This window comes from Haliotis asinina, chromosome 2 (genome assembly GCF_037392515.1).
Source record: "Haliotis asinina isolate JCU_RB_2024 chromosome 2, JCU_Hal_asi_v2, whole genome shotgun sequence".
Taxonomy (NCBI): domain Eukaryota; kingdom Metazoa; phylum Mollusca; class Gastropoda; order Lepetellida; family Haliotidae; genus Haliotis; species Haliotis asinina.
In genome coordinates, this window is record NC_090281.1 from 64,599,665 (window position 1) to 64,624,017 (window position 24,353).

At 39.5% G+C, this 24,353-nt stretch overlaps 1 protein-coding gene and 1 pseudogene across 1 annotated transcript in view; one reads left to right on the forward strand and one right to left on the reverse strand.

The window, feature by feature from the left end:
• Nucleotides 1-11,053: 11,053 nt before the first annotated feature.
• LOC137271962 (uncharacterized) lies at nucleotides 11,054-11,760 on the reverse strand (annotated as a pseudogene).
• A 4,607-nt stretch (nucleotides 11,761-16,367) lies between these two features.
• The window catches only part of LOC137272792 (solute carrier family 22 member 15-like), a 66,675-nt gene continuing 58,689 nt past the window's right edge, over nucleotides 16,368-24,353 (forward strand). The window contains exon 1 of the mRNA XM_067805186.1: nucleotides 16,368-16,411. The gene's annotated coding sequence lies outside the window, so the exon portion shown is untranslated. The remainder of the gene's footprint in view (nucleotides 16,412-24,353) is intronic.

Genomic DNA, 24,353 nt, shown 5'->3' on the forward strand with positions numbered 1-24,353 from the left:
AGCTATTCCTTTACTTCACTTTCGTAGTTACTGCCACCATTTGCCAGTTGAAAAAGGAAGATGGAATAGGATACCAAGAGATGAGAGAAAATGTAAATTATGTTGTTTAAATGACGTTGGTGATGAATTTCATTATATTTTTAAATGTATACATTTTAGAAAAGAAAGATCAATGTATATACCCAGTAACTTTGTAAAAAGACCAAACATGTTAAAATTTAGATCACTATTTACGTGTAAAAAGATATCTGTCCTGAGAAACCTAAGCAAATTCTGCAAATGTATCATGCAAACTGTAAAAACTTCCAGCTAACCACTATTCCGCTATGTTGACATTTTAATGCCATTTGTACCTCATATGCCGAGGATATCGGCCTCAGCGTAATAAAGTTCTGTTCTGTTCTGTTCTGTTCTGTTCTGTTCTGTTTATTGACTTTCGATAATTTACACTCTATGTGTTTACAGAGGTTTTCCAGCATGTCTACAGAGATGAGTTGAGTGATCTCCCATAAAATGTTACAGCATTGGCTGAGGACATCACATCGGTGTTGTCTGGAGCTAGAGCCGATTCGACAAACAGAAAGTATCAGTACGGGTTTGCTGCCTGGAAAAGGTGGACGATATGTAATGAGATTTCTTGTGATTTACCTGTATCGCCTTTGCATTGAGCAGTATATCTTGTATCAGTAATGCAACAAAGTAAAGGTTTTTCATCTGTGGTGACAGCTTTTTATAGCCTGCGTTTTGCGCATTCAAGTTTAGGGTCTATAAGTCCCAAGGAGAATGGTCTAGTCAAGAATGTCTTGGAAGGAGCTAAGGGAAAGCTGGCTAAAGCTGTAAATAAGAACGAACCTATTAGGGTATCTATTCTGGAACGTATGCATGATGATAAAATACAAAGAGCTGGATTACCAGAGATTAGATTGCTTATGTGTTTATTGTCATATGCAGGATTTTTGCGTTCAGCTGAGTGATTGTATATATCACGTTCTGATGTTGTCAATCTCATATCTTTGTTTTCATTGAAAAATCAAAGACAGATATTTATAGAGATGGTGCATGGGTTGTTATAGGTCGCACACACACCAACCTTTCCCCAGTAGCTTGTTTAGAACGCTATCTTGATATGGCTGGTATTGATTCTGATTCTGATCAGTACATATTCAGAGGTGTGACGAAATGTGCTTCTGGATATATTCCCAGAAAATGAAATGTTCCTTCATCATATACAAGACTTAGAGAGATATTCATTGATGCTTTACATCCTTATATTGACAACATAAAACAGTTTGGTTTGCATGGCTTGCGTAGTGGCGGAGCAATGTTCAGCGGCTGCAAATAACAGATTGCCAGATCGAATGTTCAAACGTCATGGACGATGGAGAAGCGAAAAAGCTAAAGACGGGTATGTTAAAGATAGTTTGGAGCAAAGGGTGAAAGTTTCACTTTCTCTAGGCCTATGACTTTCCTTGCATATCTCACCAGCCACAAGCGTATTCCAGTAAACTGCGTTGTGTTGTGATGTTGTGGAACGAAGAGGTTAGGAGAAAATACGTTTCCAACGTTTGAAGTATGAATTAGTGGGAAATTGCTTTCTCCTAGAGGTGTGTAACTATAGTCATGGTGATTGCTGTTCCGCCAGGTGGCGCTGATTAAGGGTATATATAGGGTTGGTGAATTTAAATTCGTTCTCTCGCTTCTGCAACAAGACCGTGCATCTTTAAGTTTATATTATGTGTATCATGTTATGTAATGTGTTTTACGTGTGATTTGTCATATTTTATTGTTTCAGGTTATTGTTTTGACTGGTGGATCGTGGGGTTGAAGATGAATGAATACATATGAAACGCTGTGTGTTCCAGTGTTCGCTCATTGGGCTGGCACGTCTTTATAATAATGCATCTGTTCTCTATGAAGGTTTGGCTGGTAAGCTATTGTAATAGTGCGTGAGTTTGTTCTTTCTGTGGCTGGCAAGCCATTAGAATATAGCACATTTCTGTATAAAATGCACATGTGAAACCTATGGGCTGGCAAGCCATTAGAATATAGCACATTTCTGTATAAAATGCACTTGTGAAAGCTATGGGCTGGCAAGCCATTAAAATTTAGCACATCTCTTTATAAAATGGACATGTGAAAGCTATGGGCTGGCAAGCCATTAGAACATAGCACATCTCTTTATAAAATGGATATGTGAAAGCTATGGGCTGGCAAGCCATTAAACTTTAGCACATCTCTTTATAAAATGGATATGTGAAAGCTATGGGCTGGCAAGCCATTAGAATATAGCACATGTCTGTATAAAATGTATGTGTGAAAGCTATGGGCTGGCAAGCCATTAAAATTTAGCACATCTCTTTATAAAATGGATATGTGAAAGCTATGGGCTGGCAAGCCATTAGAATATAGCACATGTCTGTATAAAATGTATGTGTGAAAGCTATGGGCTGGCAAGCCATTAAAATTTAGCACATCTCTTTATAAAATGGATATGTGAAAGCTATGGGCTGGCAAGCATTTAGAATATTGCACAAGTCTGTATAAAATGTATGCGTGAAAGCTGTGGGCTGGCAAGCATTTAGAATATTGCACGTTTCTTTATAAAATGTATATGTGAAAGCTATGGGCTGACAAGCCTTTAGAACATAGTACATTTCTGTATAAAATGTATATGTGAAAGCTATGGGCTGGCAAGCCATTAGAATATAGCACATGTCTGTATAAAATGTATGTGTGAAAGCTATGGGCTGACAAGCCTTTAGAACATAGTACATTTCTGTATAAAATGTATATGTGAAAGCTATGGGCTGGCAAGCATTTAGAATATTGCACTTTTCTGTATAAAATGCACATGTGAAAGCTATGGGCTGGCAAGCCATTAAAATTTAGCACATCTCTTTATAAAATGGATATGTGAAAGCTATGGGCTGGCAAGCCATTAGAACATAGCACATTTCTGTATAAAATGCACATGTGAAAGCTATGGGCTGGCAAGCCATTAAAATTTAGCACATCTCTTTATAAAATGGATATGTGAAAGCTATGGGCTGGCAAGCCATTAAACTTTAGCACATCTCTTTATAAAATGGATATGTGAAAGCTTTGGGCTGGCAAGCCATTAGAATATAGCACATGTCTGTATAAAATGTATGGCAAGCATTTAGAATATTGCACGTTTCTTTATAAAATGTATATGTGAAAGCTATGGGCTGACAAGCCTTTAGAACATAGTACATTTCTGTATAAAATGTATATGTGAAAGCTATGGGCTGGCAAGCCATTAGAATATAGCACATTTCTTTATAAAATGTATATGTGAAACCTATGGGCTGGCAAACATTTAGAATATTGCACATGTCTGTATAAAATGTATGTGTGAAAGCTATGGGCTGGCAAGCATTTAGAATATTGCACGTTTCTTTATAAAATGTATGTGTGAAAGCTATGGGCTGACAAGCCTTTAGAACATAGTACATTTCTGTATAAAATGTATATGTGAAAGCTATGGGCTGGCAAGCCATTAGAATATTGCGCATTGCTGTATGGAATGTATATTTGAATAATATCGGCTGGTAAGCACTTTTATCACTGCGTTTTTCTATATCACACATATATGTAAACCAGTAGGTTGTTATTTATCTGGTACATTAAGCGTTTACATTGTACATACATGTGTGTAGGAAATCTGTAATTATGATATTGAATATTGTTCGACTGGTAAGCTATTATAATCTACATGTGTCATTAAGTTGTGATGTTTTGTATTCCATTGTTCTACTGCTTATGCAATGCATTGTATAGTTCATACCTATACAAGATTGATGAGTACTGTAAACCCTCCAGTATAATGCTGTAACATTCGTGGAGGGAACACGGTTCCAGAGGGTTTTCTGTAAGAGTTTTTATGTCTGGGTTTACGTGTCGGGTTTCAGCATGCATTCTGTTATAGTTCGTTAAGTATACGATCATTTTATGTATACGATAGGGTATAATTTATACCAAGTTGCTTGAAGTGTGTTGAGGTTCGTTAAATAAATTGGTCGCACCAGCCACAAGCGTATTCCAGTAAACTGCGTTGTGTTGTGACGTGGAATGAAGGGGTTAGGAGAAGTCTCTCATCTCTGGAACAATCGTCCATCTCATCTCAGAACACAACCATATTTAGCTGTTTTTAATCAATCTAAAGACTTATCCCTTTGCTGAATGATTTGAACTTTGAACTCTGTGTGATATCAATACCATCTTAGAGACAAAGCACCTTTGAGCTGTTTAAGGATATTGGCTCTATGAATGTGCAGTTTACGGATATGTATGTATGTATGTGTGTGTGTGTGTGTGTGTGTGTGTGTATGTATGTATGTGTATGTGCACATGTGTGTGTATGTGTGTATGTGTCAAAAGTAATTGTAACATACAAACAACTCACAGAATCAGAGTTACTCGTACATTGCATCAAGTGAAATGTTACCACCTGCAAAGGTAAACGTTTCAAGGTATGGTGATAAGACCAGCGAAGATCCAAATGAGAACTGATCTTCCGTAACCCATGCTCCGTAACGAGATCGTCTAGTAAAGCTCGCTGACTTGGTTGACACATGGCATTGTATCCAACTGTGCCGATCGATGGTCATGCTGTTGATCACTGGATTTCGTGTTCCAGATTTAATTACTTACAGACCGCCACCATGTGGCTGAAATATTGCCGAGCGCGGCGCAGAACTAAACTCAATCACTCATTGGCTGTGCCCATCACAGCAAGAGACGTGAAGTGTTCGGTATACCCAAATCTCCTGCTGTTGCTAAATCCAGTTACATCTTCAGAATTACCAGAATTATATCTTCCAGTGCCCACAAGGATAGGACGGTGGTCAGCATGTGATAAATGGGGTACCTCAAAGACAGCGGTATTTGCTGTGTACGAGTTAATACAACAGACTCGCGATGCGAGAATATATCCTCAGCAATTCGCATTCGGGTGACTTTGCTGATGCTATTGTGTCCCAGGTAATTTGCGTAGATCAATGGGGTCGGTTACAAGATTGTCTGGTCCTGAATAAATCAATTATATAATTCATTACGAAACAAATGGCCTGATCCTGGCACTGGAGGTATCTCTGCATGTCATTGATTGGCATCACACCTGTGTTTAGATGCATCATCAGCTATGTGTTAACAACGATTCAGATATGGTTAGATAACAAACAAGGACCATGTCTTACCTACATTTATTTTTTTTAAATCTATAATTTTTGTATATAAGATTACTGCAACTAGTATTCTGATAGACCGGCGGAAAACTTAGAAGTATATTTGAGAGATGCCAATACTGCGTTTCATTCTGATGTGTAAAAGAAGAGACGCAGTTTTGTTGATCCTGAAGACATAGTTCTGGATCCACCAACAGCAGCACATTTGAGTATTTTAAATACAGGAGAAACGTGCTTAACCCCGGGTTACAGAACAGCTTTCTCCACTTCACTGCAGTGCTTATGACAACCGGCTGATCTGTATCAGGTCAGAGTGAGAGAATATAGTTTTAAGTCGCGCTTTTAACAATATTCCAGTAATATTATCACCGCCTTACTTGGGCTGAACTCATTAGGAATCGAATCCTTGACTTCCTCATACAGCCCTCATGATCTGTATCAGGTTAAATGCTGTTGGTGCAACTGGCATCCACCTGCAAGGAACTGCTATTTATCCTACTCCAACGGAAAGTGTTTCAACGGTTGAAAAATACAATTGTTCGGAAAACAAATATCAATTTTCAGATCAAAACAAACAATAATTGCAGTTTCTCGGATTCAAAACAAAGTACACTATCGACTCATTTCGTGAGAAACATATACATTATTTGTTTTTCCTTGGGATTCAGCAGAAGACAAAAGTGATCATATTGGCTACGTTGTTGTAAACACGATTGCACCTAGAAACCGCATAATGTCTAAAGATGAATGGGTGTGCATGCATATCTGTACTATTTGCCTAATTTTCGTTTACAAGGTTATTAATCTTATTTTTTTTATAATCCATTCGAATGAAAGTTTGACAAAGATGAATGCGTGACACTTTTTTTGTTTTGTGTTGTGTGTTTTTATGGATGCCAACTGAAGTGACCCCAAAGAGTCATTGCAAGTGTGTCCTTCCCACGTCAAACTGTGCACCATAATCACAAACTATCACGCTCGTGTCTCAGTTATCTTTGTAAAACTAGTCCAGAAAAGTTATATATGAAATGAAATCTCAAACTCACACCTGGTGGGGAAAATGTCAGCGCAATATTTAGTTTGTAAAATTACGTGCTATTCAGTTTCCACATGTTACTCGATAACAAAACCTGTGCATGTGACTCAGTACGTCTATATAACAACATCATCTGCATGCATGTATGGGTGCACAGCAATCTGTGCCACATGTTTAATCATGTTTGAGGAGTGGTTAGTAATTACAAGTGAACAGACCTCGAGAAGCAATACCTATTTCACAGCAGCACGTGTTACATTGAAGAGGCTCATATGATCATCAATATTCATTTGATTTTCATGTTTATGCCGAGTTTGTTTCTGGTTCAGGTGTTCATATTGTTATGACAAGGTGACCAAGCTTAGTGACATGGTTAATTACATGCAAGGGACAGCACTGGATGTCACTACGTGGTCTGGGTCATTATTTGGGGCATTGGTGCATTTTAGCATAATGCTGGCATATTGTTACTTCCAAAGAATAAGGAACAGACTTTTAAAAAAGAACAGAAAATGACTGAAACTGAAGGACACGTGACATCATATCTTGTTTTTGTAGCCATTATTGAAAGTCACTGCAGTCAGTTCGGTCCTCCGGGGAACCAGATAGAGAGTTATATCGTTTTGTTCCACATTTGACAGATCTCCTGTAATGCTTTAATGGTTCTGGTGTTTTTGCGTGAGGACAATGCGTCACTGTGTGGATGGTGTGTGTGTGTGTTTATATGCTATAGTGAGAGAATGAGTGAGTGAGTTAAGATTTAAAGTCACATCGGCAATATTTCAGCCATATTGTGACTGAAACTAGTTCTAAATTCATAATACATTTACAACACCCTGTCGACGAGGGACAGTAAAACCACTTGATTATCACAAACTAAGGTAAAAATAGCTGGCAGATATCCTTGAAAGGAGAAAAGCATGTTGGACAATACAATAATACAATGGTGTATAGATCGCCAACAACTGAGGCTAGATCATCATGCTAGGGATCATGGGGACTAACAGCGCCTTTGCTACCTGCATGGACCCTAGTTGGATATACACCAATATATGCTATAGTGTATATGTTATACTCAGCATGTCAAATGTGCAACCGGGTGCTATAATTTGCTGAGTACAGTATTCACTTGTGACGACGAAAACCTTGTGGTTCAAATTCTCACATTGGTACTTACATAAACTTCTTTAACATGTATCAGACACCAGGTTCAAAGTTCTTTTCTTTCCACTATTGGTCTTATTTTGCACATACATTCTTATTTTTGTACATGTCACTAGAGACGATTTACTGCAACGCTGATCTAACCCTACAACTTTGATATTGTCTATGGAGTGGAATTTTGTTTTCGAAAAGTACATTTACCTTGGCTGTCAATATGAGAATGTTTTCAAAATAGAAACACGTGTGTTTACGGTATTTCCTGTGGGTCATGGAGTTTGCACGACATGTTGTGATGATATTGTTGACCCACGATGGGGAACTAGGGTAATGGGTTTATGGTACTCGAACGTTGTTTCAGTTTTCCTGTTTGGCATTGAGGCTGCTGGGGAATGAATGGAAAATGTTTAGTTTATGCCCCATCAGCAATTTCCCAGCTATTCGCGGTCCCTATAATAACGATAAAAATATTAACAATGCATTCTATAGGGTCTAATCTAGTGCTGCTCGGTGCAGCATTGACATAAAATAAATGGCTAATACATATAGATACTGTAAGACAATAAAGAGGTTTGTGGTTAGAATTATTCATGGGTTTCAATGTTTTCTCTTTTCTCGTGTTTACGTTTGTGTAAATGTTAACAGTAATATTTTGAATTATTTCAAGTGAATATTTACCGTCTATATAGTCTCTAGTAGTTCATGAGATGCAAATAAATCTCACCTGGCTGTTGATATCACATATAATAATAAAATGACAAATCAGAGAGAGTAAGCGTCTTGAAGGAGAGGCATGTTTAAGAGTATCTTGAACGGATTGAGGACCGCTGCAGATCGTAGGTGTAAAGAACAGTGTTCAGCAGAACTTGATCTCGAAGTTCTGTCTCCTATAGCTCTGACTGGCATGTGCGTTCTCATGTCAAGGATCATGCGGGCTGGTAAATGCAGATGGTACCATCAACGTAATGGAAGTAAGTACTGTGTAGTTGATTTACACGATCAGTTGTTTTATTATGAGCCAGTGGAGGGACTGGATCAAAGGTGTTTTGTGATCCTAGCGTTTGAGTCTTATGATGATCCTGGCAGCTCTGGTATGTACTTGTGGGATATGGGTGATTGCAGTTGTGTCTGATACAAGGGAATTACTGTAGACAATTGAAAGGCTTAGTTACATCAACATCTAGGAAGCGGCAGATTTTCCCTGTTCTTTAGAGATGAGACGTAGGTGCAGTAGTGATGGTTTGTGCCGCTGAAGACACTCTGTTGAAGTGCAGGACATTCGTCGGGGGTCTGTACTTTGGACGCTTGACGCCAATATAAAACTGGTTATCATCGGCATAACCGTGAAACAGAACTTCAAGGTTGTACAACCTGATAGCACTATTGCTTGGTGGAAGAATTACAGAGCAAATAACGCATATAATGGGTGAACACCATATGTGATTTTTTGCATTCTTAAGTACTCACATCCTGCGTTCACACAGATAGGATTTAAACCACAAAGAATGGTGACAATTATTCCAACTGTGTGCATAAGTCTTGACAACACAATTTCATGTTCCATGGTACCACAGGACATGGATAAGTGAAGAAGTAACAAAAGTGTAATTGTAACTTCTTGCATGTACAGACAGATATGTCGTTCTGCGCCCTCAAAGACGGTGTCATTTTTGAGTCTGGCCCTTAAAGCAGATTGGAAAACGTCAGGCATGTGCTTTAAGGAAATATGATTGTTATGTCTGAGAGGAATAGTCTGTCTCAAACATACGACATTTAACAATGTATAGTGTTTGAAACAGATTGGTGGAAATTGGGATCAGTGGGCTGACAATTACCCATGAGCCCGCCAACACCCCGGTTGTGGACCTGTGGGCATATTTGGTTCACCAACCCGTTTGCCGTGTATTGCGGCCCTGCCCTGTGTCGGTGGAGGAAGGGATCCGGGTGGTTGAGGGACTGGAACCGTTGAAATTGGTCCTGTTGATACTGACCACAGGCCGTCTCTATCGAATGAGTATTGGCCACGTTTCCTTGTGATTGAGACTCCTGACAAGACACCGTTAAAGTTGAACCATTTTGCACTATCTAATGGTATTCAAGGTACTGCTGGGGATGTTAAAAATATTAGAAGTCTACGTCCGGGTGTGCTGCTAGTTGAGTGCGGAAAAAAACAACAAGCAACCCATCTGATGAGTATTGAATCCTTCCTTTGCATTCCGATCACGGTCTCTCCACACAAAACATTGAACACGAGTAAAGGTATCATCAGATCATGATCGATTGTTTGCTGATAGGCTGAAACTTGACAATGCAGCAGAAATGAAAAATGAAGGTGTGCTTTATGTAAAGCGTTTTCCAAACAAACACCTATCTGTTTTCCTTCTCCAAATGCTTCCAAATCAGAGAAGGCATCAAAATTGAGACCTACATCCCTAACCCGCTCAGGTGATTTAAATGTCAGAAATATGGACACTAACTACCTGCACATTGTTGTATGTGCTCACTGTGGTGCGAAGACACACAAAGATTGTGACAGTGATTTTACGAAATGCACCAAATGCAGGCGACCATTCATCTTTTTCGAAAGTGTCCAATTTGAAAAGAGAAAATGACGACTATCAAAATCAAATTTACCTAAAATATCTCTTTTTCACCAATAAATTACATGGGAAAAAAAACTTACTTGGGGTAAACCCACTTGGATTGTCAGTCAAGGTTTGAAGTAGCCATTATGCGACGATTAAATCAGCAACTATGATAGCTAGTGACTATCCTCGAAGGGGAATAAGTACAGTAAAATGATGTACGTAATATAAACCTCAGGTACCTTATGAGTGTCGTTTCACAGGTTATTCTTTTGTCGGGTAAACCATTTACAATATCCCCAGGGACATTCTATGGAATATCCCTGGGATGTTTAGAATACTATTTGGCCCTGAAAGAAGATGTTCAAGAGACAATTTTTTCGTTCACATTCTTAAAGAAAAAAAGTCAAGCAGAGACAGTGATTTTATTTCTTGAATCTACATTTCACGAGATGTTGTAAATTGAACACGACTGTCGGTTTAGATTCCCTGGAAACAACGTCACTTCCGGCATTGACATTCAGCTCTTTGTCTGGAGATACCGTACATGTAGCTTTGCTACCCTTCTGGCGTTTTGGCGCTGACGTAACGATGTCGGACAAGGTAGATTTTTGATCATCAGAGGTTCGTTTGTATGAACGAATAGCTTCAGTCTTGTGACCTAGAAAGAAAGACAGGTCCGTTTGTATGCACGAATAGCTTCACTCTTGTGAAGCTAGAAGGAAGGAGGCAAGAGCATAAATAAAGTGAAGGATGTGTTTTCTAACCCTGTAAACCACCTTCTTGACAAAGCCGTTTGACTATAGATTGGAGGGTATTGTGGCCATCCGGGGTTTCCAGAAACCAACTTCATCCTTGGGTCTGGCACGAGGAGTGAAGTAGAAGTAATCGGTCGTCTTGCCATCCACACTGTATTAAAAAACCCAAAGAATGATTTCCGAAATACTTTATCCACTTAATTGAAAGAAAATCTTAATATTTTCATGTTATAGATGTTAAATTTGGTATTTTGTAATTTTCCTTATTGTTTTTAAATTTTGATTCATTGATAGAAAATATACTCACTACAATGATCTGTACTTCTGGAAAATACTGACGTAACATTGGTCCTTATTGTCAATGTTTTCATATGCCCGCACTTTCTTCGGAGCTTGTTTCCTCTGCTTCAACACGCCAAGGTTTGTTTTTGACACATCTTCGGTGTACAGAAGGAAGTTTCAGCCGTTGGCATCCGTATGAGGTCCCGTTATTTGTGGTTTGGCAAACATCCTCAAGATCCTATTTTCCTTACCCCCTCGAAGAGCGAAGTGCAATCCTACAAAAAGACCAAAATAACTACATCATTTATATCTGAGCATGTTTTCTTCAGCCAAAGAATAGAAAAGCTTACGATAACTATAATCAGTATGTACATGAATAGAGTATTTAGTAAGACTAACCTGTAAGATACAGCACTGTATCTAGAAGTTTTCTGGGGGTGTCGTCTCCCAAGCTGCTCTTCCTCAGAGAGGGATATCGTTTCTGTTGGCTTCCGGCATCCGGCTCCTAGACCCACAGCAGAACGTTTGCGCATAACTGCGTCCAGACATCGACGACTGTCTTCAAACTCCTTATCTTCAAATATGTTCACTGTGCATCCCTTTGCTCTGATGGTGCTTTGTAACGAGGTGTATATACCATACAATGTATGAGATGGATACAACCCTCCGTCTTGTTTCCGGGCTTCGAACAAGCAAAATTTCAGGGCGAGATTAAGGTTCCCAGCACCCATTTCGAATAAACTTTCCGGCAAACACACCTTCGGCAAATACAAATTGTGTTTCATGGCTCTCTGACGTCAGTCCTCCTGGCATCCAGTAAACACAGCAACAGCCCAATCATCCTTGTATTTTGTAGACTAAGGAACTCAAATTTCAAGTTCTTTATCAATGGCGTTATTATCATGGGGTTCGCCGAATGTAAACTCAAACTCACGATCACTGTCACTGCTTTCGCTATTCATTTTACGTGATTGCGATTGCGTTATGAAAATATCATCACCTTCTTCTCGCGCCATATTCTTCAAAGTAACAGTAGCGACTGACGACGAGCCAGCGCGCAGACACGTGTAGTCGCGACAGTTACCACGTGCAGATCGTGCTGTTTACAGCTGGCGGGTGAGTGACTGTGTTTGGGCGATAGTTTTTAGTGTAAACGGTTACTCGCTTATCGTCCATCTCTGTTCGTCATAATAAACCTCCATTTTGATATATTTATCCCCTTTTCCTTTGGTTTATATGACAGATATAACACTCTGCCTCGGTTTTTGTAGGCCTTCGGCCCGCGGGTTCTCCCGACCCCGAATGCTTACATGTCCCACCAAAACCGAGGGAGAGTGTTATATCCTTCACATAAAGTACTGTAAAATGTCCTGCTGAGAGGGTACGTAAGTCCCAAAACTTTCAAAGTCAGTTTGGCTCTACACAGCCTTTTTAATCGTAGAATACTTGTTTTATTGTGGCTAAATATCAGTACAATCGCCAATGGCTGAAGGGATGGTATAAAATCCATTTAAGGACTATGCAGACAGCCAAAGCACTGTAATTTCCTATGGTAACTAGAGGGGTGATCTATATTCAGTTGTTGGCAATACTCAGCCTTCTTTTAGATTGTACTTTCGTCATTTGCAATCCTATTTTAGACATATAGTATTGTGACTGTTGATGCCTACCGCTATTGGGTGAGAAAGTTTAGTTTTGTTTCGACGCACGCAGCAATATCATAGTTATAGGCCTGTTCAATACGGGTTGTTATCTCCCTTTCCGGATTGTGAATTATGCATTTTACTTTTTGTTTAAATAGCATTAGGTTTCAGTTGTTAGAGATCTATAGCCCGTGTTTTGTATTGTATTGTCTGCTTTGATTACTAGACTGTTCTGCGTTACAATGTTCTAAACATATCCTCAATCTAACTGTTAAGCCTTGTCGCAATCGCTGTAATCATTTTTGAATGATCCAACTACATAACTGGCTTTTACTGTATGCACTTGTAGATATTTCTGACAAGGAGGAAGGACTTCATGCTGTTACTTGGTTTATTATCAACCATCAAATCGGACTAAAAATCAGCCATTTCTGAACATATAGCGACCCTTCCCGATCACCAAATCCACTGGACTGACTACTCCATCCTCTCAGAGAGCCAATCAGACTTTACCAAACGGAAAACAACTGAAGCTATCAACATCAAAACGATACCGACCCCTGACTAACAGAGACCAAGGCTACCCCCATCCCCACGGCTTACGATGAGCTCATCAAGCCACTTTAGCCTTCCGTACAAACAATCCACTCTGTGTACCTCACTGGCTTACTTCTAATTATCATCACATTGTTATCTTGTATTCATACTATGCTCTGTGTACTTCACTGGCTTCTATGTTTATCCTTGTATCTATTGTTACCCTGTTTTTGTTATCATAACTTGTTAAATTAGTTTTCCGTAGTATATATATTGCCTGTTCTCTTCCTATTAAGAAGTTGTCATCCATATACACTTATTCTATTCATGCTGTTAAATCTACACTGTGCAAGTGGAACAGACATAGAAGGAAAGAGGGAATTGAGTTCCAAGAGGTCGCAGAACGCATACATTTTGTGAAAATGTGCAGCCAAGGAGATCTAGAAAACTGTCCAATAGGCTTGAAAAGCTGCACTCTGTAATGATAGTAAATGTCCACTGATTTTGTGAACGTTCAAAGGAATCTGCACCCCCATTTCTCTTGGTAGTACTGAAAGAAAGACTGATAGACAAATATCCAACTTCACTTTATCATGTGTGTGTGTGTGTGTGTGTGTGTGTGTGTGTGTGTGTGTGGCATTAAAAAAACATTTGCCTGTAAGTTGTGACTCACCTTGAATGAACATTGGAGTAGCCACCAGATGTGTACCAAAGATGGTGACTGATTGATGTCCTTCCTTCTTGTACCAGGAAGGTGAATAGAATACCCCACGTCACTGCCTACACAAAGGTCCCCGCGTGTGATTACACTGTATGGGGCGATGTTAGGCAAACAGGAACATATTCCACGCACAAATAACAATATAATCAACATTTCTGGCACCTTCTGACACCGAGATATATATCCTCCAGCAGGTGAAGGTGGTGAAAACACTGAGAGTAAAGTGACCTACCGCTACCATCTTCATATACCTTATTGTGACTTTCATATTTTCGCTAATTTTGTGAATTAGTTTTGGGATCTGCACCACACAAGGAGGGTGTTAACATGCTCGAAGCAGCAGTTATTCGAACTGAACGACATTTGCAAGAAGGTTGAACCATTCGGGAAAAGGGGCCAACGATGTTCACTTCAAAAGGCTAGGGTCCCATTTCACAAAGTGTCCGTAACGGCACGACTGACTTAACACTGGCTTACGACATTCGTATCGTTCCGATCGCTTTGTGATGAGGAACGCAGACAACCAGGCGCTCATCTGTCCCACTCCATGCAATCTTAGGAAGTACAAAAATCAGAAAAACACCGCTATGATGTTCACGGACGAGTTCGAAAGACCACGCCTCATGGCGAATGACAGCTGGAGGGTTCAGGTTATCCTTCATTTTTTTGTTTTTTCTTCAGTTTTTTTCTATTCCATTTCTGGGATCAGGTACATTACAGAAGGCAAGGGAATATATATCACATCACATATAAAAAGATGGAAATGTAAGATAATGTGGCATTTCTCACGGAGAGCATAAGGTAGAGGCGTGGCAATATATATCAGATCCTTCATGTAATGTATTTAGGGTCATAAATACATATATACATTGAGTCATTTTCCACAGGGGGCATGTGGATACTGAAATAGGTGGAGGTGTGACGATGTAAGGATTCAGGAAAGGAAATATCTTGGGATATCTTGAAGCAATATGTTTCGATTCGATGCATGATATGATATTTTATCTTTAGATATCTTATTTAAAAATGTATATTTTTACACCAAATGACCATGCACATTTTGCCGTAAATATCAATATATAGTAAAAATTGACAGTTTTAAGGTCATCAATATACATCATCATATGAAAAAATATCGATATATTTATCTTCAGGTTGTTCGCCGATTCAACGTCCTCTGAAACATCATTTGGCACATATTGATCACAATTTTCGAGACCTTCATCGGCGTGGTCTCAGCCATGTGAAGGTTCCCTCCCTGCATCACCACACAGGACTTGTGTAACTGCCCTTTCGAATGTGCCGGGTTCCCTGTATTTTTACTGTTGCTCTTTACTATATGTACCTTGAAACATGTGTCTTTCATCATGTAGTAACATTTCAGTCGCGGTAGTACAATGTTAACACTAATTTTGTTTGCGTGAACTGTTGCCCTTGAATATATTTGTTATCAGACACGAAGATAAGCTGCTGTTCACCAAGATTATCTGTATCTACTGTCGCAGTTTGTAAACAGTTACAACCAGGGTTAAAATGCGCAAAGGAGTGCTGGTATGACATCTGTTCGGGACAATACGCCATGGTAGAGAAGAAGTCTCAATTGTCTGAAAAATAATTTCAAGAAAAAAAAAACAAAAAAAACATTCATGCCAACGTGTAGTTCACGACATTGGTACATACTCGCTTTACGCACCACATGTATACTGCACATTATATGACATGCAATCGCCTAGCTGCTAGTGATCAATCGGCAACAAAACATTGGTAAATGGTGCTTCTGGCAGTTGTCAAAGCCCACTCTCTTGTCATCTGTGATAGACACGTATGAATAAAACTAAAGCATTAAAACATTCAAAAGCATGAGACAAATATGATCATGGATTAATCATTGGTTTAAATGTAAACATCAATTAAACAAGATGGTATTGAGAAACACGTACGAGGCCTACTCCATCATATATGTGTTTTACTGTGATATGTGTATTGTGACAGTGCAGAATATGTTTACAGCGCTGAGTGAATAATAGCCATAACACATCCATTACCTATTAGTACACTCCTCACTTACATAGTACAAACACAACCAGAGACAACAATAAATAAATAAATACAAGTACATGCATAACATATAATATATTGAAGTTTCCGATTTCTCTGAGCGATGTCACTATCTATCTGAACAGACCCTGTGCCCGTCTCTAAACCATTCTTAGCAACCTTGCCATTGATGTCTGTGAATTGAAACACACTGAAAAATTCGAACGTGCATTCAATCGAATGGGACAGACATAAGAATTCAGAGTATTTCTGGAACAGTACATTTAGTCGTATGTATTGTAGATGTCACGCCAAAGGCATAGTATTGAATATCGTGCTGCCAACACGTGTTGTATGTTATTAGGGTCACATGATACCACGTGGTCAAGCTTACCTTTTCAAACATTCGAGGACGGAACACGGACATTCAAGGCTCGGTATAAGGTACACCCATTCTTTCTACTGCTGTTTGGATTTATCACACATATGTTCTGGTGTACGAGAGGCGAGGGATGTCAATTGTCCAGTCGTGGCTCTCCTCTGTACACACATCGATATGTACTGACCGTATGTTATGCTGTATTGACTTTATTCGTGGGTTTCGTTGCTGTATTGACATCAATTGGTTTCATAGCACTATAGTGTGAATCAGTTTGGTCACATCTTCGACTACATGAGCCAGATCTTCTCTGACATTTGGAGGATTGTATAAACGATGCATTATGATATTTACAAAATACATAGGATCATTATAAATACAACATTTGACACGCTTGTTCTATCCGTTCACTGATTATGTTCATATGATGTAGTGAAAAAAATTAATTTTGGATTTAACATTATTTACATTTGCACATGAACCTTTGACGTTCTAGTCTAAAGACATGTGTCTGAAATATATTTAATGTTGGATTAAGTAATTTGTACCAATAATGTCCTTTACGTAAGACCACGTAACAGAGTGTGATTTATATGAGGGAGAGAAACATCTAAGACTGGAATCACATTAACCGGGAATGCAAATATTTTGTGCCCCTATTGATGCAAAGAGTTGATGATAATCTTCAGCCAAATAATTTATTGATGATTAACATTTTAAGTCAGTGTTAAGAGAATTGGGATTTTCCGTTAAGCTGACTGCCGCAATTTTATGACTTGACAGATCATGCGACTGCATGTCAATACGTATACGTACGCCCTCACGCACGCATGCATAGGGAGTTGGGGATGCGTGCATTCGTGTACGTATGTTGTACTCTTATTTCACTCCTTTTGTATAGTCCATGAAAAATGTATACACACGTATCTGTTGTTGTCTTCATGGACACAGTGTGCATGCGGAAAGAAGTTCTAAACGTGGCGCTGTTCAATACACCTCAAGCGCCTACATTGGGTCGATGTCGGTTATTATAGCCAATATAGCGTATGTATAGGCCAATATCAACATTGGCAAACTGTAGCGGTACGTTATTGGGCCGATGTCGGTTATTATAGCCAATATAGCCTATGTATAGGCCAATATCAGCATTGGCAAACCGTAGCGGTACGTTATTGGGTCGATGTCGGTTATTATAGCCAATATAGCCTATGTATAGGCCAATATCAGCATTGGCAAACTGTAGCGGTACGTTACTGGGCCGATGCTGGTGACAGTCACCGTCTGACAGAGTCCTACATAAGACGTGACCTTTTTATCACTGCATCATGACGTTATATTTGATATCACTCACTCACATATCACTTCACACAAAATGAGTACAGTGTTACACTGCAACCTAGATATTTACAGATTGTTCGAACTCTTTAGTGGAATACATAGATCTAAATACACGGCTTATTTTGGCAGCACATACTTAAGATCAAGCGACAATACAAACTGGATTCGTGTGATCGTATAGTGTACATGTATTTATGAAATTTATGAAACACGATATATCGCGCCACGAAATAAAAATAATACTGGTATTTTATTTTTGACCAATCATAGAGCAGCTCATCGATGGTGCGAGCCTATTGTGGGTGAAGGACAAACATGGTGGACTCGATCACTCGATATTGCTAGTTTCCCAATAAAGTCGTGTGTTGCAGGTAAAAGAATAACCTATTTCGTTGGACAGGTTGTAGAAGAAAAGCGGAATGTCTAGCGATTACGACAAAAGTTATGTTGTTTCGCCGATCGGGTGTTTTTAAGTGAAATACATACTAGTATACGAATCGCGGCTGTACATAACGCAATTTCCCACCCAGAATTCGCCCATAATCGAGTGTGGAGTGTTCGACAACTTTGTGCGCGTTACATCCTTTTCCTTCTTTATATGTATATGGATGTCAGTGTACGCTTGTTGAACCAAGGACGTATAATTGCAGCAATACAAGCCCCTGTGGTATAGAGCAAATAAACATCAATATTATTTACCACAGATGGTTAAAACCACTTCAGCTGCAAAATCAATTGTATAGCAAACTACAGCGAGCGAAATTCAGCAAGATCAATCCTCTGCTAATGACAGGTTATGTATAAAACAGGAAGTCATGTGATCAAAACACTCTCTCGCAGTGCGGAGGTAAAAACTATGGCTCATCGTCGAAAACAAATGCAAAATACCCGGATGTGTCAAGCGGCTACAGTTTCGCCGATACGATGTCATGGACGCTATTTTGGTAGGAAACACTTGAAAGTTTTGTGAGAAAGGGATGAATATATCCTACATCACCCAAGGTTAGTAAAATCAAAACTACATCGCCAAAAGCCTCGAACACCGGGATATATATAACCTGTAAGCCATTGAGAGTTGTCTTGAAACCACTGCAATCCTCACCATTGTTCTGTATTATGTAAGAGATGAAAATCTCGTTTCCTGATTCCATGCGTTTGCAGCTACAGCACCAGCTCGCAAATGTGCGTTTCTTGCACAGCTGTGACCATAACGCTGAACTTTTCTGTTGTTCCTGTCTAAACTAACAGATGTCACGCGGGTAAAGGAGATAAATACACTCTGCTTGAGACATGTCTTCAGCACCTCCTGCAATCCGGAATGCAAGGATTACTAACTTACATGGCCTATAAGTGATGATTATGTGGACATTTATCACTTAATGTAATCTGTTTAGTTAATATATCTCAGCTCTGTCCTTTCGACAGAAAGGCATATCTTCATTTTCTATGGGTGCATCTCTATGTTCTATCCTTAGTATCCTCTGGTCTGATCCAAATAGTTATATGAAATTCCTGAATTCGCCTCTTAGGCATCATTTTCATACAGGACATAATATATGGGTTTTTGTTAGTCTAACTTGTTAGCCTAAACAGAATGTTATCAACGCATCAGCCAAGAGTGAGTGTGTGAGTTAATATTTAACGTCACAATACCTCAGTCATATCGTGACGAAAACATTAACTCTGAAATGAAATGTATGCATCTTGTAAAAATCTGTCAACGAAGGACAGTAAAACAATTAGAATATCACGACTGTCATTAAAACTAACATGGAAAGTTCAAACTAATATCACTATTTAGACAATACAATATAAAAACAGGCTATAAATTCACCAACGACAGAAGGTAGATCACCATACTAGGGATCATGGGGACTTACAGAACCTTTGCTACCTACATGGACCCCAAATGGATTTACACCATCCCTTCAGCTGCTGGCGTTTGTAGGAAAAGTTAGCCAATGTTAAACAACAAGAATGCTACGTTTAAAAAGCCTGGTAAGTTCACATAGACTTGAACGTTTTTGGACTTACGTAAACTCTCAGGAGGAGAATAATTTTACAATACTTCAATCCCCTTTGAGGGTACAAAAACTAACAATTCAAGTTACTGTGCCACCGTCCTTGGACCTTATCGGTAAGTAAGGATTCATAATTGCTATATTTATGTTTTAATTGATCATCATCCAAGAGAATACAGTAGCAGATATATCTATATCTATCAAACGTAAAATAATTTGGAACCTGCAGACATTTATGGTGAGATTTTGATGTATGTGTTGAATATCAAAAACTGGCAGCAAAGACGTAATCTTTTGATATTATGCATGAGAGTGTTTCGTATAATATTTGTAAATATTTACCGGTTTGGGCCATTTGTGCTGATGTGAAAATAAATTAAGGCATTAAATATTACTGCTCTTATACAGGAAAAAAACCAATTCAATCTGACAGACTGTCAAAGACTCTTCCCGACCCAAGTCAAGTGCTAACAATACGTGCAGCTATTGACAATTGTCTCTCGGTCGATACGTGACCATGAATGCAATACAATACTATATCTGTTACAGACTGTCAGTGTCTGTCATATGCTACTGCATTTATCAAGGGAACTATATGTTCTTATTCATGAAATTGTATGTGTGTGTGGTATATATGATGACTGAAAACATACTTATATCCTATTTATGGCAGCTATTCTGATCCTTTTCTTTCAGATTAAACTATATGTATGTCTCTCTCTCTCTCTCTCTCTCTCTCTCTCTGTGTGTGTGTGTGTGTGTGTGTGTGTGTGTGTGTGTGTGTGTGTGTGTGTGTGTGTAAAATGTATGTAGAATGTGTTTTCAGCCGTGATCTCTTTCAGCTTTTGTTGGCAGTTGAAGTTTGCGGTCTGTGAATGTCCAGGATTTCGGTAGTTGGTCACTGACTATGGTTGGCACTCCTGATGAGGGGAGGTTATAATGCAAGAAACTGAGCACAATCAATTTCAAGTGTGAGCCAGCTGCTGTAGAGGCTTGTAGATTAACATTCAGGGGAACAGCTAGGACTGTGGATCACATGTAAATAAAGCCATTGATATTGATATATACGACTGTTTCATGAGTTGTGAGGAGGGTTTCCCTTGCCATTGCTTCTCTTCAACCAATGTTTGTTACCTGGGATTCAAAGAGTGGAAGTGAAAGGGATGAGCTCCCTTCTCTTCTTCTATGAACCTAATCCAGCTCATGAGGATGTGAACATTTTAATTGCAACTTGGCCATAATCTAAATCATTATGCAAATGAAAATGGAAACTTTCCCTTTTATGAGCCCATTCAGTGATCCCAGAGAGACTGAAAGATTTGCAATTATGGCTTGCTTTAGATGGTAAGAAAGCGTTTGTATATTCCAGCCGACAAGACATACGTAAACCCAAAGTCAAAATATCAAACAGTAATGTTCATCATACATGTATGTGCTAAAAGATCAAAACTTCTGAGTCACGTTTAGAAGCTCTGTGTTGAATATTTGATGACATTTGGGGACTTCCGGGAATGTTTATTCTTCAAGGAATGATGCCATTGTGGCACCCATATCAATACCCAACCACTCAGATCCTCCAAATTTTCGACATATATATTTTCATAGCCTCAAGTGTACAGCCCTATTGAAACAGGCCCAATCCACGCTTGGATTCATTTATATTTAATACTATTAGGTACACGCTATTTGCGTTATGGTACAAAAAAGTGCATCATACTACATGGAAAAGTGGGGCTTTGTTAACGATTCACTTACTTATCCGTTTACCTTTATTCTATCTCAGACCCATCAAAGTCCGAGAGTATGTCTTGTCGTCTTGAGCACATCACCCAGTGACAGCCTGTGCATGTTTTCTCTTTAGCAACGGTTTGGTCCAGAGTCGATTATTTACAGACCACCGCCATATTGCTGGAATATAACTGTGTGCGGTGTAAAACTAAACTCACTCACTCACCCACTTTAGCAAGGACACATTCCAGGTATTTCTTCGTTATATTGCAAAATTGGTCGAGTGACCTGACTCGAGAAATCCGTTGACACGTGTCATCATCCAAGTTTTGTAGATCGATGTTCATGCTAATGATCACTGGAATGTTTGGTCTAGTCTCGATTAATCACAGCCACTGCAGTATGCGCATAAAAATGAACAAACGAGCTTATGGTCTTCATCATCATCATCATCATCATCATCATCATTATTTCCTCCACTGTAGGAGATTAGATCCTTATTACATCAATAAGACAGCATGAGTATGTACACTGAGAAGAGAGTTAGTTTACTGATAGGGAAATGTGAGGTTATGGTATAGATAGGATAGAGGTGGGTGAGGAAACAAACATGTATATAATACACAGGGTCAGTGTTTATATTGTATGAGCGCTATTGCGCTGGCACGTGAGCAAGACACACAGAGTTCAGTTGATGCTGGATCGGCGTTTATAGGGCAATCTAGTTTTGCTGTGTTTGCGTGTTTGATATTGCATTAATAGTTATGAGGCGTTGATATCTTGACATAGCTGTCATTAGGAAAAGAGCTGAGTGAGAGTGAAAGTTGGAGAGAACGTCTGGGTCAGAGCACACGTTCTGGAGACGTCCCATGATGTATTGGAGGAGAGTTTCTTCATCACAGTTGTTCAGGTGCAGATGGAGATCCAAGGGGAGACTGTCGACAGTGTAGTTCCAGTAGATTTCATGAACTGACCTAAGAGCTGTACAGCTACAGGCGATATGTCTCAAGAGATCTGTGTAGAATTTATTGCACATCGAACATATTGCATCTTTTTGTTTTGGAGTAGCAATCTAGAGCTGAGCTAAGAAGCAGAATGCTTTGCGGTGACGTCTGTTGAGAGATAGAGACCAGGGTAGGCGGCGAGTAGGTTCCATGTGAAGGTTTCGGAATCTGGCGAAGGCTGAGTCATTATGAATACGCTCAGTCCACTGCGTCGTGTAAGAATGGAGGATACGTTGGGTAACCAGTTTCTTCCAGGTTTGTTTTGATGGAACTGAGTGATCTTGAAGGAAGGAGATGAGATGGATGCTGAGATTGTACTGCTGGAGGAGTGAGACGATTGTGGACCACAATCCATGTTGTAAGTTACTGTTTTGTCATTGAAGATGAAGAAAGAGCCTGGCTGTGAATAGGCCTCTGGATAGAGCAGAAGGATGCAGAGTTATAAGTTTGTGAAAAAACATCAGTTGATGCTCTTTGATAGGCATCCATCCTATCATGCTCAAACACATGTCAGTGCGGGTACGTGGAGGGAAGCCTTGGATCTTCTTACCCATTTAGCGCCATGTTGTTTCTAGTTTCATTTCATCCTTGATGAGTTGTTTGGTCCAGAGGTCCCACCCAAACAGCAGTGTGGGTAGTACAATTCTGTGCACAGTTGATACAGCTATGAGAGGGTTTACACGATTTGGTTTTATACCTATTCCAAGAAGGGAGTTAAATTCTGCTCTTGCTTTGCGACATACTTGTGCTATGGACTCTGTATGACTGAGGTCTCAGGAAAGCCTTGTTCCGAGATGAGTGACGCACTTGGCAGTTGGAATTGAGATTCCAGCCAGAACCCATTCTTTAGGAGTAACGTCAATAGGTTTGCTGTTGAATATAATGACTGCATTTTGTTGGGTTGACTTCATACCTCCATTTCAGAGTGTAGTCGTTAACTATATCAAGTAGGGCTTGAAGGCCCGAGGGGGCGAGAGACAGAACTGTCAGGTCATCTGCTAGGGTTGGGTTACCAAGCTGGAAGGTTCCAACGGTAATTCCATATCCAGATTCCTGAAGACTATTGAGGAGATCATTGATGAACACGAGATACATGGTGGTGGACAGGACACCGCCCTGCCTTACACCTTGTTGGATTGGAAACTGTGGTGAGTGGCAGCCATTTACAACAACTATACTTTTGAGGCCAGTGTGGCCGTTAATAAGTAGTTTCAGAGTTTTGCCATTGATTCCAAGGTTAGACAATTTCAGGAACAGCCCATTGTGCCAGACAGTATCGAAAGCCTGTTTGTTGTCGAAAAAAACAACGTAAACCTTACTGCCAAGTTCAACGTTGTGGCTGATGGTTAGATTGAAGGACGTTGTTGTGCATCCAAGCCCGGTTTGATATCCTTGCTGTTGGGGATTTGGAAATGGGGTGTTCGTGTGCATGGTCCATTTTGAAAACCGAGTGCTGATGAGTTTTTCGAACAGTTTGTATATGACTGGCAACAAGGTTATTGGTCGATAGTTTTCTGCAAGGTTCTTTGGTTTATTGTTGCCCTTGTGGATAGGTATTATGACTCCAGTCTTGCAGAGTTGGGGCACATCTGATGACTGTATCATTCCACTGAATAGGTGAGCTAAGTGAGAGATAAGTTGTTCTCCGCCATATATGAGATTTTCATTTTGAATGGAGTCGTGACCAGGTGCATTTCCTCTTTTAAAAGTTCTTATAAGAGAGTAGAGTTCATGGGTTGTAACTGGTAGAGAGAATTCCGGGATGTTGCACTGAGATTCAACTGACATTAGTTGGTCCATTTTGCTGTTCACATGATCGTAAAGCTGGCCGTTGAAGTTATCTTTTGTTTGTGGAGTGTGATCATTTTGATAAAATGAAGCGAAGGTTTGGGAGATGTCCACTGGGTCCCAAACAT